Source organism: Thalassophryne amazonica, chromosome 9, assembly GCF_902500255.1.
Source record: "Thalassophryne amazonica chromosome 9, fThaAma1.1, whole genome shotgun sequence".
Classification (NCBI taxonomy): domain Eukaryota; kingdom Metazoa; phylum Chordata; class Actinopteri; order Batrachoidiformes; family Batrachoididae; genus Thalassophryne; species Thalassophryne amazonica.
This window is the reverse complement of record NC_047111.1, coordinates 76,375,401-76,393,249: the sequence shown is the minus strand read 5'-3', so window position 1 is coordinate 76,393,249 and position 17,849 is coordinate 76,375,401. Positions and strand designations below refer to the sequence as shown.

Here is a 17,849-nt window from a genome sequence, read left to right as displayed (position 1 = left end):
AGAGAGAGCACAATGCAGTGTGTTGCACAAAGGTACATGAGCAGCACTGTGAGGGTGTTGATGGGAGTTTGCGCCATGTGCCATGCCTGTTATAAGAAGTTGAGGCGCCTGATGTGAACATGATTTAATACCCACAGGTGACATATTTTGGAGGTAAAATGCTGATTAATTCTCCATGGCAACGCTGCTGTTAGTTTGTTGGGGAGCAGGATTGGTCAACAGCAGCTGACCGCGCCCTCCACCCATATACCTACTATTACCATCAAGTGTCGGTAGGGAGGAGGAGGAGAGGGAGACGGCTGCTGCTGTCGGAGGAGAGAGAGCATCTTTGTCTGGGCTCCCCCCTGCCATCGACACGGAAACATCTCCACAGAAAGCTGCTGAAGAAGGAGGTCGCACGCGCTCTGCCGCATTCGTCTGTGCGCCTTTATTACTGTTATAATATTATTATTTTTTTTATATTTTTTTTATTTTCGGAGGAAAACAGTTTTAACGCCGACCTGCTTGTTTGGAATAATTCACAGCCTGCGTGCGTGAGTGCGTGTGTCGGATCGTTGGGATGATGTACAGGTAAACGCACCGTGCGTGCGCCTCCTACACACAAACGACCTTACGGCGTGAACGCGCGGTGCAACACAAAGATAAACCCTTCGTGCGCGTTTTTTTTTTTTTTTGTTTAATTCTTCTTCCAATGTCATCAAAAAGAAAATGTTTCTCGACTTCTGCTCGGCTGCTCACCACCAAAACGATCAGAATGCAAAAGAAGACTATTTGTTTGTTCTCGCCCTTGTTCGGTTTTTGTCTCCATGGGTGGAGATGTTTCCAAATTGCGCACAGCTGAGGACGAGGTCGCGTAATTGCGTGCCGGAAGACATGCCCTGTGGTTGGGCTCTAGCGCATGCAGTGGTGTGTGCGCTTTGCGCTCCCCCCGCATAATCTATTGTTTGATTTGCCACACAGGCCTTATTAGTTATTAATGATATATGTCTAAAAATAGACGTTCAGGTGATTGATGTGCGCCCTGTGCTTTCTGAGAGGGATCGCATGTTCTGTGCCAATACGTTTAAAAAATGGTGGTGAAGTTGCAGTATTTTCAAATAAGCAGCTGCACAAGTCTAGTAATGTGTGTCATGGTTTAACCCTCCCATTTAACCACAATCTGGTTTGTTGTTAGATAACTGTGGAGGTTGTGTGGTTGTTTTAAATGCATTAGAACCTAGAAGGGCACTCAAAAGAGCAGCACACCACCCAAGCAAAAGAACACCAACTCATGGAGGCAGTAGATGACTGTGATGTCATAAAGCTTAGGGGGGAAGGGGGTGCTAAAAGCAGATCACAGTGCCAAAAAAAAAAAAAAAAAAAAAATGCAAAATGTGATAGATTTCTAAAGTGATCCAGGGACACAGGTGGAGTTGATGTTGAGGTGGAAGGGACCTGCTTCCCCCACCACACACACGCGTACACACACACACACATACACACACACTGCAAAGGCTGTATATCAATGAATTATATGTTGAATATATTTTCTGTATAAAATGCAACAGAATCAATCAATCAATCAATCAACGTTTATTTATAAAGCGCTTTACAGCACCGACTGGTGTCCAAAGTGCTTAACATTAAAAACACAAATTTACAAAAATAAAACACATATAAAATAAATTTTTTAAAACAACACATAAAAAAGAACATAAAAATAATCAAACATAGTAGAAACTTAAAACTATATTTTTTTAGTGTTATTTTTCAAGCTGTTATATTTGTAACTCGTGTTTCCAGCACGCTGCTCTTATCTTGGATGATTTTTGTCAAATGTTGACAATCTATACAGTATTGGTATTTTTCTATTTTTCACTCAGGTTAAACAAGCCATGGCTGTTGTGCATTTGTATTTTCATTATTACCCTCCATGCAGGCAAAGTGGAGGTAGTTGTGAAGGTAATCGGTCATGTGTGTGTCTTTCTGTCTGTGAAAAAGATAACTGAAAAACAGAAAGATTTTCACCAAACCTGGTGGGAATATTACTTTGACAAATATCTTGAGATGATGAACCTTTGGAGATGCTCAGACAAAGGTTAAAGTCAACAAACATGGTTTAAAAAAATGTATTTTCTGCTGTATCTCTGCAACCAATAGGGCAGGAGATGATTTAATGTTTATATTGAGCAGCAAAATATTAGTGACTGATTGATATGGATATATCCCCATGTGCAGAGGGTTTATGTCATCGCTCTGATGCCTTTCAATCTTTCTCCTCCCTTTGAATCGTAAAAAACATGCACACCTCTTCCCAAAAGAATGATTTGATATCTATTGCGATATTCATGTTATTGTTATAATTGTTTCTGTTTGATTATATTTTATTGTATTATCTTATTTTTTGCCTATATATTGCCTTGATATTTGTGCACTGTTCTTTTTTATACATGTTTGTCTAGAATCTTTGTATTTATATTGTGTTTTTATACTTATATCTCCCTGTATTTGAGTTTGAGGTAGATTATTGTTTAGGGCAATAGGTTAAAATGAGACTTCTTTGGGCAAAATCTGGCTTGTTTCCATGTTTCATGTCCAATAATCGATGCAAAAATCTGTCCTGCATTGAAAAGTAGTGACAAAGGAGCACATTTTAATACATTTTACTGAGCTGATATCTTAAAACTCTTTAGACAAGTTTGCATTGCACTTCAGATTCCGCAATTTGAAGCAGTGAATTGAAAATGCGCTGAGTGAAAAGGTGTTTTTTTTTTTAAATAATTGTAATATTGCAAGAAGCTGCTTGCATAAGGTGGTTTTTCAGGCAATTTGGAAAAGCCATGTTTTGCAAAACTGCAATGGAAACACTTTTTCCACAAGTCTGGGTCACATGACATACAGAAAGCATCACATGACATTGTAAAATACATGTCACTAGGATGGAAGAAGAGGCTGAGATCTTCTAGAGACAAACATTATGGAAATATTGGATTAAAAAAAATCTAAAACAGTGAAATGCCAGTATTAAGACTTGGATATCTGTTGCCATGACTGTTGGATTAACAGTTATCGTGAGAGGACAAATCCCACTTGTTGCATTACACCAGTCAATGTAAATGCTGTCATTTTGCAATTGTGATATGTCAACATTCTGACAAATCACTTCACTTTCACAATTTCTTATTTCCATGTCAAAAATCTGTTTCAGTTTCAATTCAGTATAATCTTGATTGAATCTTGCTCATTTGACAAGCAGATGATCAAACAAAAATCTTTTTTCTTTCGTTGCATTCTCACAAATAAGCCGCACCCTTGCCACACACGGTCTGTAATGGCTTTGCACCCACCCACACACCCCAGCACACACTTGGAGGGCTATTGCCTTGGTTAATTGTTGACAGTGCACATCAGTTTAATTTGCATATCTTCAGATGTCACGATTGTCCATGTTGCATTTCAAATTGTGATATTTAGTTCAGTAGCTGATGTTCTGTGTGGCTGTTGATATTGTCTTCTAGCAACATGCTGAGCTTCTTTGTGTGTGTGTGTGTGTGTGTGTGTGTGTGTGTGTGTGTGTGTGTGTGTGTGTGTGTGTGTGTGTGTGTGTGTGTGTGTGTGTGTGTGTGTGTGTGTGTGTGTGTGTGTGTGTGTGTCTCTGTGGTTTGACCCCAGTGTAATGAAATGTCAAGCTTCATGTGTGCCTGACAATAATCTCTCTATGAAATTCCCTTGAGATTTGTGCATTTTCTCTTCTTCTCTTTCCTGGTTTGTCTTGTTTGTTTTGTGTTCTTTTTTTAAGAAAACTTGTCCCCAGTTAAACAAGCTAACACACCACCCTCCTCTTTTGTCAGTTGGCCAATGTTAAAAATAACACACACACAAAAAAATTAATAAAAATGTCACAATCTTCCAGGGGCTTACAATACTGCACATTGTTGGATGAGCGTAAACGAACAGTTTACCCAGTCTGCGGCCTCGTGTTGACTTTTAATTATGATCGTTTGCATAGGCACAATATATGCACATGTCAGTGCATGTTAGCCTACAGCTGGAGAGCTACAGGAGAGGGAGGTGCTCCATCCCTGCATCTCTCATTCACGTGCCGCTACTCTTCCTGCATCGCCTCTTTTTGCTCTAAAAATTCTGCAGCAGGATTTGAAGCTGCAGCCGAGGCTCATTAGCCGCCGCGGCTTGTACACCTAAATCAGGTGACCGCGGCACCTCGCCGATCGCTGCATCTTGCCGACCGCTGCACCTCGACGACCGCCGGCAGCTCACTTGCAGACAACACAGATGGGTTGTTCCTCAAATTTGTTGCACGTTCACTCGTTACCACTTGCTGTTTAGCCCCCGCTGCTTGAGATGGCACTCGCCGTTGCAACCTCTACTGAGCCTCTTTGGCTCCCTGAGCGAGAGCCTCGCTGCACCTCACATGTGATGTTTGCGGCACTCAAAACAATCAACTTACATGCATTGCTGTGATATTTTTAGTTAGCAACGCACCAGCAGGGTGTGTCACAGCTCTGGCTCTTTCTCTCTTTTGTGTTGTGCTGTGTTTTATTTTGCCTTGTTCTGGCGTCATTCATTTAGATTCTTAGTCAGATTTACATTTATTTCTATTCCAATCAGCCCCATTTTGAACAGAAGATATGCCAATGATTTTACTCACTGCTCTGTGCTTTTGTTGCCTCCCGATGTGCAATTTTTACTACTCTGGAATTACTGACTCACAAGGCATCTGTCCTCGTAGCTGCTTCCACTGAGATGGTAAAAAAAAAAAAATGGTGTCGTGTCACTACTACAACAATTAACACCATTGGCTTTCCAACAGTGCACAACCTGCTATGTAGCACACTTCCGCAAAGTCGATGTTTGGACTTTTTGCAGCGTGTTGAGTTTGGTGTTAAATTGTTCCCAACATGGAAAACTCTTTGGCTTCTGAATAACCCTACAGCCAGAAAGTATTCACGGCACCTCACATTTTCCACATTTTGTTGTTATAGCCTTATTCCAAAATGGAGTAAATTCATTTCCTTTCACCTCAAAATTTGACTCACAACACCCCGTGTTGAAAAAAAGTTATTTTGAGATTTTTGCAAATTTATTAAAAATAAAAACTAAGAAGTTACATGTACATAAGTATTTAAACCCTTTGCTCAGTACTTTGCTGATGCACCTTTGGCAGCAATTACAGCCTCAAGTCCTCTTGAATATGATGCCACAAGCTTGGTACACCTATCTTTGGGCAGTTTTTCTAATTCCTCTTTGCAGCACCTCTCAAACTCCATCAGGTTGGATGGGGAGCGTCTGTGCACAGACATTTTCAGATCTCTACAGAGATGTTCAGGTCTGGTCTCTGGCTGGCCTAGTCAGAGTTTTCCCAAAGCCACTCCTTTGATATTGTCCTGCTGAAAGATGAACCGTGGCCCCAGTCTGAGGTCAAGAGCACTCTGGTGCAGGTTTTCATCCAGGATGTCTCTGTACATTGCTGCATTCATCTTTCCCTCAATCCTGACTAGTCTCCCAGTTCCTGCCACTGAAAAACATCCCCACAGCATGATGCTGCCACCACCATGCTTCACTGCAGGGATGGTGCCTGGTTACACCTGGCATTCATACCAAAGAGTTCAATCTTTGTCTCATCAGAGCAGAGAATTTTGTTTCTCATAGTCTGAGAGTCCTTTTGGCAAACTCCAGGCTGCCATGTGTGTTTTACTAAGGAGTGGCTTCCGTCTGGCTACCATGCAGGCATGATTGGTGGATTGCTGCAAAGATGGTTGTCCTTCTGGAAGGTTCTCCTCTTTGTCACCTCCCTGACAAAGGCCCTTTTCCTCCGTTCCCTCAGTTTAGACAGTTGATCACCTCTAGGAAGAGTCCTGTTGGATCCCACCTTCTTCCATTTACAGATGATGTAGGCCACTGTGCTCACTGGGACCTGAACAGCAGCAGAAATGTTTCTGTACCCTTCTTCAGGTTTGTTGCCTTGAGACAATCCTGTCTCAGAGGTCTACAGACCATTCCTTTGACTTCATGTTTGGTTTGTGCTCTGACATGCACTGTCAACTGTGGGAACTTATATGTAGACAGGTGTGTCTTTCCAAATCATGTCCAATCAACAGAATTTACTCCAGGTGGACTCCAATTAAGCTGTAGAAATATCACAAGGATGGTCAGTGGAAACAGGATGCACCTGAGCTCAGTTTTGAACTTCATGGCAAAGGCTGTGAAAACATGTGATTTCTTACTTTTTTATTTTTAATAAATTTTCAAAAATCTCCAAAAAAAAAAAAAAACTTTTTTCACATTGCTATTATGGGGTATTGTGTGTAGAATATCGAGAAAAAAAAAATATATATATGAAACTTATTTCATCTATTTTGGAATAAGGCTGTAACTTAAAATGTGAAAAAAGTGAAGTGCTGTGAATACTTTCTGGATGCACTGAACCTCACCAACTAAAATAATCAACTGAGCCATTTTATTATGACAAGATGTCTCAGCAGGTGTTTCTAGTAATCTTTGGGTCAGATGTTGAGCTGAATCATGACTTGGTGTCCATGAATCATGTAAATCCAAACATGTTCTCTAGTCTTTGTTGTTTCTAAAATCATACAGTGGGTCATTTTATTTTATTGGGCTCTGGGGTCTAAACAGGCATTTACAATAATTTAGGAGTTAGATGTTGAACTGGATCAAGTAGAGACTTGGGGTTTGTGAGTAATTCCAGTCTAAAATCTGCTCCCTAACCTTAGTGGTTACTAAAATAATGCAAGGGTCCTTTTTATTGGGGTCAAACCTCAAACAAATGTTCCAGTCATTTTTAACTAACATGATTGACTAGATCAAATATACACCTGGGCTCCATTAGCAATCTCAGTCCAAAATTTTCTCTCTGGCTTTAGTGGTTACTAAAATCATGTAATGGGAAATTATATTGGCCTTAAGGTCAAACAGGCATTTCTGGTCATTTCAAAATGTTGAGCTGGTAAAATTATGAACTAGGGGTCCATCAGTAAAGTAATTACAAAATCTGCTCTCTAACCTTAGTGGTTCCTAAGGCCAGAGGGTCCAATTTATGGGGTCAAAAGTAAATTACCTTCAAGTAAAACAATTAAATGGGCCAAATAGGAGTTTGGGGTAGGCAAGCAATTTAAGTCTAAAATCTACGTTTCCTGTAGCTTCAGTGTTCACCCAGATACAGTGATGAGTCAATTCATGAGGCCAAAGGTTTAAAAAGTAAACCAAAACTAACTTTTCTTTATTTTCAAGTAAAATGCTCAATTTGCTCACATTGGAAACTTGAGGTTTTCAAGTAATTTAAGCCCAAAATCTGCTCTACAGACTCAGTGGCTAGTGTGGTTCATGTATTTTCTGAACATGCTTATTCCAAGTAGGAACACGGGGACTGTCGCCTATCCCAGTGGTGACTGAGTGAGAGGCAGGTACAACTTGGACAGGCTGCTTTTCTATCAGACAGACACATCACACTCTCAGCCACACTTAGTCAATTTAAAGCCACCAATTCCAGTAATGTCTTTGGAAGTGGGAGGAGGGGACCTGGAGGGAACCCACACACACAGGGAGAACATGCAAACCAGAAACAGCAGAAAGTACTAGGACAGATTCCAACCTGGGACCTTCTCACTGTGAGGCAACAGTGCTAACCACTAAGCCACCTCGCTTATCAACAGAGAAATAGTTTGCAAATAATTAAAGCAAATAATTAAGGCCACACAAACCAGTGGTTACTGATATTTACCAGATAATCCACAGAAGCAGAGATGAAAAGATTGACAGGCAGAACATGGTGCACAGAATTCATCCTTTTCCAAATTTGTTTGGATTAAATCATCAGTACATGGGTCATGCAGTATTACATTATAATTACAAACATGAATTTTGAAAATAACAAGAATATGGAACATCATAAATTTTATTTCTTGTGGCGTTATCTCTTGAAGCTGCAGACTGCAACTTTAGCGTAGCTGCTGGCGAGTATGAAAAAGAAATAATATTTAGTCTTATGATATCTCACACAAAGCACAAGCCAGCATGCAAAAAAATTGAGGATAATAGGACAGCATGAGGGAGGCGACGCCTGAAATAATGACAGGCCAGAGTTGACGTGTGTGTGTGTGTGTGTGTGTGTGTGTGTGTGTGTGTGTGTGTGCCTGCGTCACAGCTCAATAGCTTCAGCATGTATCCAGGGGAAGTGGAAGGTTACAGATATTGTGTGGCGTTGCGAATCGTGTCGCTTCCTCTCTATCATACCCCATCAAGGTCACATCCATAGACTGAAAGTGGGGGCCCTGGCCTTTTCCACTGCCGGCTCTGGCAGAGGAACGGGGCCCGCGGACCACTGGTGCTTCTAATCAGGGCTGACGTGTGACTCAGTTGCATGCCAGCTGCACAGCCAACCAGGGATTATATCCCTGTATGATGAAGACAAAAAAATAAGGTCACAGTTGAGATCTTTGTCTCAAACAGCACCTTTGGCTCATTTGAGCATTTGAGTTGTATAATTATTTGTGCTTTATGAACTTTGTTTAAATACGTGAAATCATGCACACATTGTGCACAAGGCATATATCTGGACGCCATAAAGTTGGGGTCATGACCCCAGTGGTGCACACTGGGTTGACTCACAATCTGGGTCATTGTGCCACTTTTTTCCCCCAAAAAATAAAATTCCTTGGACGGTTGGTATCTCAGGATTAGTGCATTACTACAGTACACATATGGATGTTGAAATATCTGCAAGAAAAAAAAGATCATGTCAACTAATTTGCAAAGCTTGATTGATATTGTTATATATCTGTCAAATAATAGTCTATGAAATTGCCAGCCATTTTCACAACAGGTGGTACAGTAGGTGGAATGAATGGAAGGCAGTGTATAATTTTCAGAAAGCATAAAGCTCCACAGGATTCAGCAAATGTCAGTACATTCGAGCCTGTCATACTCGCTGACACGGTGACAAAAAATGTTTTTGACAATCTCAGCTGTGCTTCATTAAATATGTACATGGGAAAAAATCTAGAGGATCAGTTTTCAGTTTAAAACAATGTAGACTTCATTATAGCTGAGTTTTTTTTTATTTAAACTTTGAGTTTAATCAAAGATAATTATAAGGGAAATTGCATTTTCTGTGGATTACTGTACAAAAACATTACAGCACATTTATTGAGCAGAAAATTTTTAATATCAAAAATAAATCAAATGTCTCTAGATATCTGATATTTAAACATAAATAATGAAAATATGTTGCCATTTGTCACCTTTTTAAATGCAGGTTCTTGAAATCATTTTATGATTGAGTGATTTCATTCACCTATATTTGTGTTGTCATGTAGTAAACCTACAAAATATACTCAACAAAAATATAAACGCAACACTTTTGGTTTTGCTCCCATTTTGTATGAGATGAACTCAAAGATCTAAAACTTTTTCCACATACACAATATCACCATTTCCCTCAAATATTGTTCACAAACCAGTCTAAATCTGTGATAGTGAGCACTTCTCCTTTGCTGAGATAATCCATCCCACCTCACAGGTGTGCCATATCAAGATGCTGATTAGACACCATGATTAGTGCACAGGTGTGCCTTAGACTGCCCACAATAAAAGGCCACTCTGAAAGGTGCAGTTTTGTTTTATTGGGGGGGGGGGGGGGGGATACCAGTCAGTATCTGGTGTGACCACCATTTGCCTCATGCAGTGCAACACATCTCCTTCACATCATCCGTGAAGAGAACACCTCTCCAACGTGCCAAACGCCAGCAAATGTGAGCATTTGCCCACTCAAGTCGGTTACAACGACGAACTGGAGTCAGGTCGAGACCCCGATGAGGACGACGAGCATGCAGATGAGCTTCCCTGAGATGGTTTCTGACAGTTTGTGCAGAAATTCTTTGGTTATGCAAACCGATTGTTCCAGCAGCTGTCCGAGTGGCTGGTCTCAGATGATCCTGGAGGTGAACATACTGGATGTGGACGTCCTGGGCTGATGTGGTTACACGTGGTCTGCGGTTGTGAGGCTGGTTGGATGTACTGCCAAATTCTCTGAAACGCCTTTGGAGACGGCTTATGGTAGAGAAATGAACATTCAATACACGAGCAACAGCTCTGGTTGACATTCCTGCTGTCAGCATGCCAACTGCACGCTCCCTCAAATCTTGCAACATCTGTGGCATTGTGCTGTGTGATAAAACTGCACCTTTCAGAGTGGCCTTTTATTGTGGGCAGTCTAAGGCACACCTGTGCACTAATCATGGTGTCTAATCAGCATCTTGATATGGCACACCTGTGAGGTGGGATGGATTATCTCAGCAAAGGAGAAGTGCTCACTATCACAGATTTAGACTGGTTTGTGAACAATATTTGAGGGAAATGGTGATATTGTGTATGTGGAAAAAGTTTTAGATCTTTGAGTTCATCTCATACAAAATGGGAGCAAAACCAAAAGTGTTGCGTTTATATTTTTGTTGGGTGTAAATAGTGTGGACTTTCTTCTTCTTGATTTATTTGTTATTTATTTATTTATTTTGAAATGAGATTCAAAACTTGATTATTGCCAAAAAAAAAGATCCTCACATTTGGCAATTGTTGTAACAGGGATGTTTCAAAATTCTAAATTGATTTTCTGTTGACCTGCTGATGGGGGAAAAAGAACATTTATTTATTATAATAAATTATAAATTTATTATAAATCTAATGTCTCTTACGTTTTTATGCCAGAACTGCAGTGATTCAATCAATAGTCAATTATTTATCAATTGTAAAATGAATCACCACCTATTTTGATCACCTATTTATTTTTTTAGTACAATGAATGTAGCCGAAAAAGGTGAAGGCAGAAGCAAAGCTTATACATACCCTCCCCTTATACCATAAAAAATAAAGAAAGTAAAGAATATATACATATATACCTAACAGCTAACGTTAGCTTATCTAGCCGGCTGTAGCACCGTTAATCGTAGCTTACAATATAGTTGGTTCTTTTCTGTTTGAATACCCATTAATTCATACTTTTGTCCACATTTATTTTTATATGTATTTGTTAATACCGTTATTGTAGGTTTAACTACACTATTATACTTTATATACTAATTACCATTTTTGTTTATCTTGTTAGCTTGCTAGGTACGGTTGGCTTATTAATGGCTAATTTAGCTCTTCTAACTATAACTAGCTTATGCTCGTTATTTACAATTTTATTTTACATGGTGTAGATTTTTAATGATTCATCAGTTTATGTGTCCTTTTAAATATATCAACATATAGTACCTAAGTTCTTAGGTTTCCATTTGATAGTATATAGATTATGCTTTTTATTTTCCTATAGTACGCTAGCATAGTTACTTTAGATAGATACCAATTCACATTACATCATAGCTTCTGTTTCTATAATAAAATATGAGATTTATAGCTTAGCCTACTAACTATAATTTAATTTTACTATTGTCTACATACTAAAATACCTATGCTACAGTCTTCTCTTGTATTAATATTTAGGTTTTAAAACCTGCTCTTGTATATTATATAGTACCATATTTATTGTATACGAGGGCTGTCAAAAAGTATAGGTCCTTTTTATTTTTTTAAAAACTATATGGATTTCATTCATATGTTTTTACGTCAGACATGCTTGAACCCTCGTGCGCATGCGTGAGTTTTTCCACGCCTGTCGGTGACGTCATTCGCCTGTGAGCATTCCTTGTGGGAGGAGTCGTCCAGCCCCTCGTCGGAATTCCTTTGTCTGAGAAGTTGCTGAGAGACTGGCGCTTTGTTTGATCAAAATTTTTTCTAAACCTGTGAGGCACATCGAAGTGGACACGGTTAAAAAAATTAAGCTGGTTTTCGGTGAAAATATTAATGGCTGAGGTGATACTGTCGCTTTAAGGACTTCCCACAGAGCGGGACATCGCGCAGCGGTCCCAGGCGCCGTCGTCAGCCTGTTTCAAGCTGAAAACTTCCACATTTCAGGCTCTATTGATCCAGGACGTCGTGAGAGAACAGAGAAGTTTCAGAAGAAGTCGGTTTCAGCATTTTATCCGGATATTCCACTGTTAAAGGAGATTTTTTTAATGAAAGACGTGCAGACAGGTCCGCGCGTCGGGACGCAGCCGGCGCGGTGTGGCGGCACAGGAAAAACACCTCCGTGTTGATAACCATTTGTAAAATCCAGGCGGCTTTTGATGGCTTTCAGTGGAGTGAGTATATGAGAAATTGTTTAACAGCTGGACATGTTCCAACTTGTCCTTAAGGCTTCCAACAGAGGTGTTTTTCCTGTGGCAGAGCGTCATAGCGGCTGCGAGCCGACGCTGCAATCCGTCCGCACATCTTTCATTAAAAAAATCTCCTTTAACAGTGGAATATCCAGATAAAATGCTGAAACCGACTTCTTCTGAAACTTCTCTGTTCTCTCACGACGTCCTGGATCAATAGAGCCTGAAATGTGGAGGTTTTCAGCTTGAAACAGGCTGACGACGGCGCCTGAGAGCGCTGCACGACGTCTCGCACCGTGGGAAGTCCTTAAAGCGACAGTATCACCTCAAAATCTCTCATCAGCCGTTAAAATTTTCACCGAAAACCATCTTAATTTTTCGAACCGTGTCCACTTCGATGTGTCTCACAGGTTTAGAAAAAATTTTGATCAAACAAAGCGCCAGTCTCTCAGCAACTTCTCAGACAAAGGAATTCCGACGAGGGGCTGGACGACTCCTCCCACAAGGAGTGCTCACAGGCGAATGACGTCACCGACAGGCGTGGAAAAACTCACAAGTGCACGAGGGTTCAAGCATGTCTGACATAAAAACATATGAATGAAATCCATATAGATTTTGAAAAAAATAAAAAGGACCTATACTTTATTGACAGACCTTGTATGTTCTTTATTACCCTATTATTTAAATATCAGTTATATATACGATGTCTGATTTTTTTATTATTATATATACGAGGTCTGTCCGAAAAGTAACGTACCTTTTTATTTTTTAAAAACTATATGGATTTCACATGTGATTGCATCAGCCAAGCTTGAACTTTCGTGCGCATGCGTGAGTTTTTTCACGCCTGTCGGTTGCATCATTCGCCTGTGGGCAGGCTTTGAGTGAGCACTGGTCCAGCCCCCTCGTCGGATTTTCATTGTCAGGGAAATGGCTGAGCGACTGCCGCTTTGCTCCATGAAAATTTTTTTCAGAAACGTTGTGAGACAGCCAGGTGGAAACCATTCGGAAAATTCAGATGGCTTTCGGTGAAGATTCTAGTGGCATCACAAAGATTAAGGAGCATTACAACCAGATTAAAGACGGCCCACAGCGGCAGAGAGCGCGCCGCGCTTCGAGCAGCCATGGACAGGCTGAAACGACCAGATCATTTCCAAAGTGAAGGCTGTGTTGTTCCGGGACATCGTGTGACTACCAGAGAAATCGCACAAAATGTGGACATCAGCACTTTTGCAGCACATTCCACTGTTACAGGAGATTTTGTAATGAAAGACGTGCAGGGGAATTCGCGCGTCGGGATGGAGCTGCTCATGGCGTGCAACAAAAAACACCTCCGTGTTGGAAGTCTCACAGGACAAGTTGTGGCATGCCCAGCTGTTACACAATTTCTCGGATACTCACTTGACTGAAAAGCCACCGAAAGCCGTCTGAATCTTCCGAACCGTTTCCAACACAGTGTTTCTTGTTGCGCGCCATGGGCGGCTCCGCGAATTCCTCCGAACGTCTTTCATTACAAAATCTCCTGTAACAGTGGAATGTGCTGCAAAAGTGCTGATCTCCACATTTTCTGCGATTTCTCTGGTAGTCACACGACATCCCGGATCAACACAGCGTTCACTTTGGAAATGATCTGGTCGTTTCAGCCTGTCGATGGCCGCTCGAAGCGCGGTGCGCTCTCTGCCGCTGTGGGCCCTCTTTAATCCGGTTGTAATCCTCCTTAATCTGTGTGACGCCGATAGAATCTTCACCGAAAGCCATCTGAATTTTCCGAATGGTTTCCACCTGGCTGTCTCACACAGTTTCTGAAAAAATTTTCATGGAGCAAAGCGGCAGTCGCTCAGCCATTTCCCTGACAATGAAAATCCGACGAGGGGGCTGGACCAGTGCTAACTCAAAGCCTGCCCACAGGGGAATGACGCAACCGACAGGCATGAAAAAACTCACGCATGCGCACGAAGGTTCAAGCTTGGCTGATGCATGCGCACATGATTCAAATCCATATAGTTTTTGAAAAAAATAAAAAGGTCCGTTACTTTTCAGACAGACCTCGTATATCCCTTTTTCTTGAGCTGCTTGGGTGGGTAGGGAGAGTTCCCATGGGATAAAAAAGCTTTTCAACCTACCATCCCTGGTTCTCAAGACCAGACACCTAAGTGGCTCTACTCTACTCTTTTCTACTCTTCTATTTTACTCTTCCTTTTTAGATATTTAGCTATACCTTACTATACTTGCATAGTTCTACCTTAGAATTGGAATATAATATATAAGATATACCTACTGAATTGTCATATACATATGAGGAAATTTATGGTTTTGAAGATACTGGATTTTGCATCTGAACTCCCCACATATAAACATATATACTCATAACAACAATACAAAATAAATGTGCACAAACAAAACAACTCAATGCACCAGAATTTTAAAACAACCAAATGAGCAACAGTGATAAACCCAAGCACAACAATGAAATGGTAAACCTAATTTTCCAAACTATAACAAGTAAGTATATTATTTTTGTAAAGTCTTTTAAAGCTGATTAAGGTACCAAGTAACTTAATATTATCAGGACACTTATTCCAAATATTGACACCCTTAACGGAAACACAATGACTTTTTGCAGTAGTTCTACTCCTTAGTTCCTCAAATATTAATGTCCCTCTCAAATTGTAGCAGGAATCCCTCATTTTAAACAGATCCTGGACATGTTTAGGCAAGAGTTTATTTTTGACTTTATACATAATTTGTATTGTGATATAATCAACAAAGTCCCAGAATTTTAAAATTTGCAAACTATTATTTAAAAGATTACTTATTAGTGAAAATAATCAATACATTAATCAATAATGACAATAATAATTAGTTGCAGCCCTACTTTCTAAATGAATTCCTTGACCCAAAAAGCCTACATACAAGTGAAAACGTGCCAAATATCGATTTCACGATGGCCATCTTGGATTTAGCCCTCTGGTTGAGTTAGCCAAAACTTTTGAAAAGAATATGGTGGCTTATTTTCTTACATATCATCCAATCATCTAAAATCCACCCTCAAATTTTGCTCAGGAAACAATGTTCACGGCTCCATGGGAGGGTCCTCTGCTAACATTACTTTGATACCAATGAAAACATGCACTTTCCAGAAATGAATGAAAAGCACAATAAATGCTTATAGCTTTGTAGTTTATATGTTTAAATGAATGAATGTTGTTATGATCAAAATCATAATCAGAGCACTGAGTATAAAATACTGCTTTTTCGTCCTGTTGGAGAAAGCATGAATTATTTATTTCATTGTATTTTTGCACTGCTGTATAACAGTGACGTCTTGACCGATGTGTGATGACGGCTGTGTGTAGAACATTTAAAAATCAACACTGTGTTCACATGTAGTGCCACGAAACACAGCGAAGAAGAAGCCGGGAAGGAGCGGCCATGAGTTTTCAGCCCATTAGCACAGTGTAGCATCTTATCTGGAATATACATTAAAAGAAAGCAACTACCTGTGTTTCCTGTATGCATAAATTCTTCTACATTTCTTGGTGTCTGATGTAAACATCCAACTTCTCAATTTTCTCTGTTATCTTGTTGCGGTTCAAGCCCGTCGTGCGGCACAGACGGCACACTCTGAGTTGGCACGGGTGCACGTCAGCATGTCGAAAAGACTCGTCTGGATACACTTGATTATTCATAATTCTGCTCTTTGCATCAGCCAGAAGCAACGCAGACAGGCAGTGGCACAGAAGTAAAAACCATCCTTCAAACAGCTTCATAATGACACCGCCATAGTCTGAGCAGCTCCGTTGCAGTCATGGGAGGGCTAAGGGCTTTGCCCAAGGGCACCACAGTGTTGGACAAGTGCTTATCTTTCACATTTTCCTCTCAGATTTATCTGTCTGGTTGGGGGATTTGAATGACTGACCCTCCGGTCGCAAACCTGCTTGTTTAACTTTTAGACCACCACTTCCTCAAACATGCATCAATATGGAAAACAAAGTATTGTTATTTTGCTTGAAGGAGAAGTGACAGCGATGGAGTTTTATTTTTTCTTTCCATTTCTGAAAGCAGCTATGATGTATCCACACCACAAGTAAGCACTATCAACAGTCTAACAGTTTTGAGGTGGATTTTGCTGGAGGAGTAGAGAGAACTTTGTCTTTGTGGTGTCAGATACTGAGTCTTTTCCTTTAATCTTAGTTCCCATAGTTCAATCTCTGATTGCAGAGGTTGAGAAGCTGTCTGGGTTTGGGATTTTTCTAGATTGTGACTAAAGGTCAGACTGCTGGACGTTCCTGGACGTCGCCATCAGAAGAGTATCTGTGTAGTGGCTGCACTCTGCGTTGTGTTGTTATGACTCTGCCCATTCGCTCCCCTCAGGATGCAAACTCACGATCCTCGGCATGGGAGTCGGACTTTCTAACCAGAAGGCTAAAACCCAGGGCTCTGATCTTCTGACCAGAGAATCCTTTTGAGCTGTTGGGAGTGTGGTTTACTAACTACATATGCACAGCGACAACTGCTGGCCTCCATTACACTCACCCCTCTAAACTCACTCTCATCCTGGTCACGGCACCAATGTAGCAGCTGCACTCTGCGTTGTGTTGTTATGACTCTGCCCATTCGCTCCCCTTGGGACGTGAGCTCACGATCCTCAGCATGGGAGTCGGACTCTCTAACCAGAAGGCCAAAACCCAGGGCTCTGGCCTTGTGACCATAGAATCCTCTGGAGCTGTTGCGAGTGAAGTTTACTAACTACATATGCACAGCGACACCTGCTGGCCTCCGTTACATCTGTATGCAACAAAAATGTTAAACTTATAGGGACATTAACTTGTCTTCGTACTGTTATTCCTCCCGGTTGTTATTGTAGATACTGCCCGTTACAAAGAACAAAATTGATATATTCCTCAGATTGAAGTCATTGGAAGTCACACTGAAAACCAGGCCCAGGTCCCCAGAGACACAGCCCACACGGGACTCCATCTTCTGAGAGACCCCGAACATGGACGACAAGTGGCTTTTATACAAGACAATGTAGGCAGTACAGTGGGTGGGTTTTAGTCTCATAAACCTTATTGGCTCCCCACAGACAGAGAGAAGTCCTCCCTTTATCTGAAACCTGCGCATGCATAATGGAAGTGAAACGTAACTCTTCTGTTGAGACTTTGAACCAGGTTCTAGGCACTTCTAAACAGATAACAAAAGCAAATACTTGATAACTAACTTTAGATAATAAAATAAGGAATTACCACAGATATTATCTAACAGTACTGACATTCTTGTCTTTGAGTCTTTGGCCTTTGTGAGATGCGTGGAAGAGTTCACTGAGTCATGAGGTCTCTGGAGAGAGGTGGATAGTTTTGCCAATATCTTTGCAGAGTCCAAGTCTTTAGGGTCCTGGTGCTTTTGGTTTTGCTGAATAGTTGTAAAACGTGGACAATAACCAGTGACCTAATGCAACAACTAGATGTCTTTGGTGGGGATGTCCTGATCTGATCACAATCGACCCAATCAAGGCATTTTCTGATTGATCAGTATCAGATAAATTAAACTTGACTAAACCTGACTCACCAAGATGGACACACTTCACTTTAGAAATGCCTTGCCAGCAACTGAACAGTCTTTGCTGTCGCTGCTTCACTA

The 17,849-nt window shown here is 40.8% G+C and overlaps 1 protein-coding gene across 8 annotated transcripts in view; it reads left to right on the top strand.

Moving 5' to 3' along the window:
- Positions 1-300: 300 nt before the first annotated feature.
- LOC117517424 (neurexin-2-like) overlaps positions 301-17,849 on the top strand; it is a 643,324-nt gene continuing 625,775 nt past the window's right edge. For 5 of the 8 annotated variants that reach the window (XM_034178438.1, XM_034178436.1, XM_034178437.1 and 2 more), the window contains exon 1: positions 301-570. The gene's annotated coding sequence lies outside the window, so the exon portion shown is untranslated. The remainder of the gene's footprint in view (positions 571-17,849) is intronic. The other 3 variants (XM_034178434.1, XM_034178432.1, XM_034178435.1) reach the window with 1 other exon arrangement.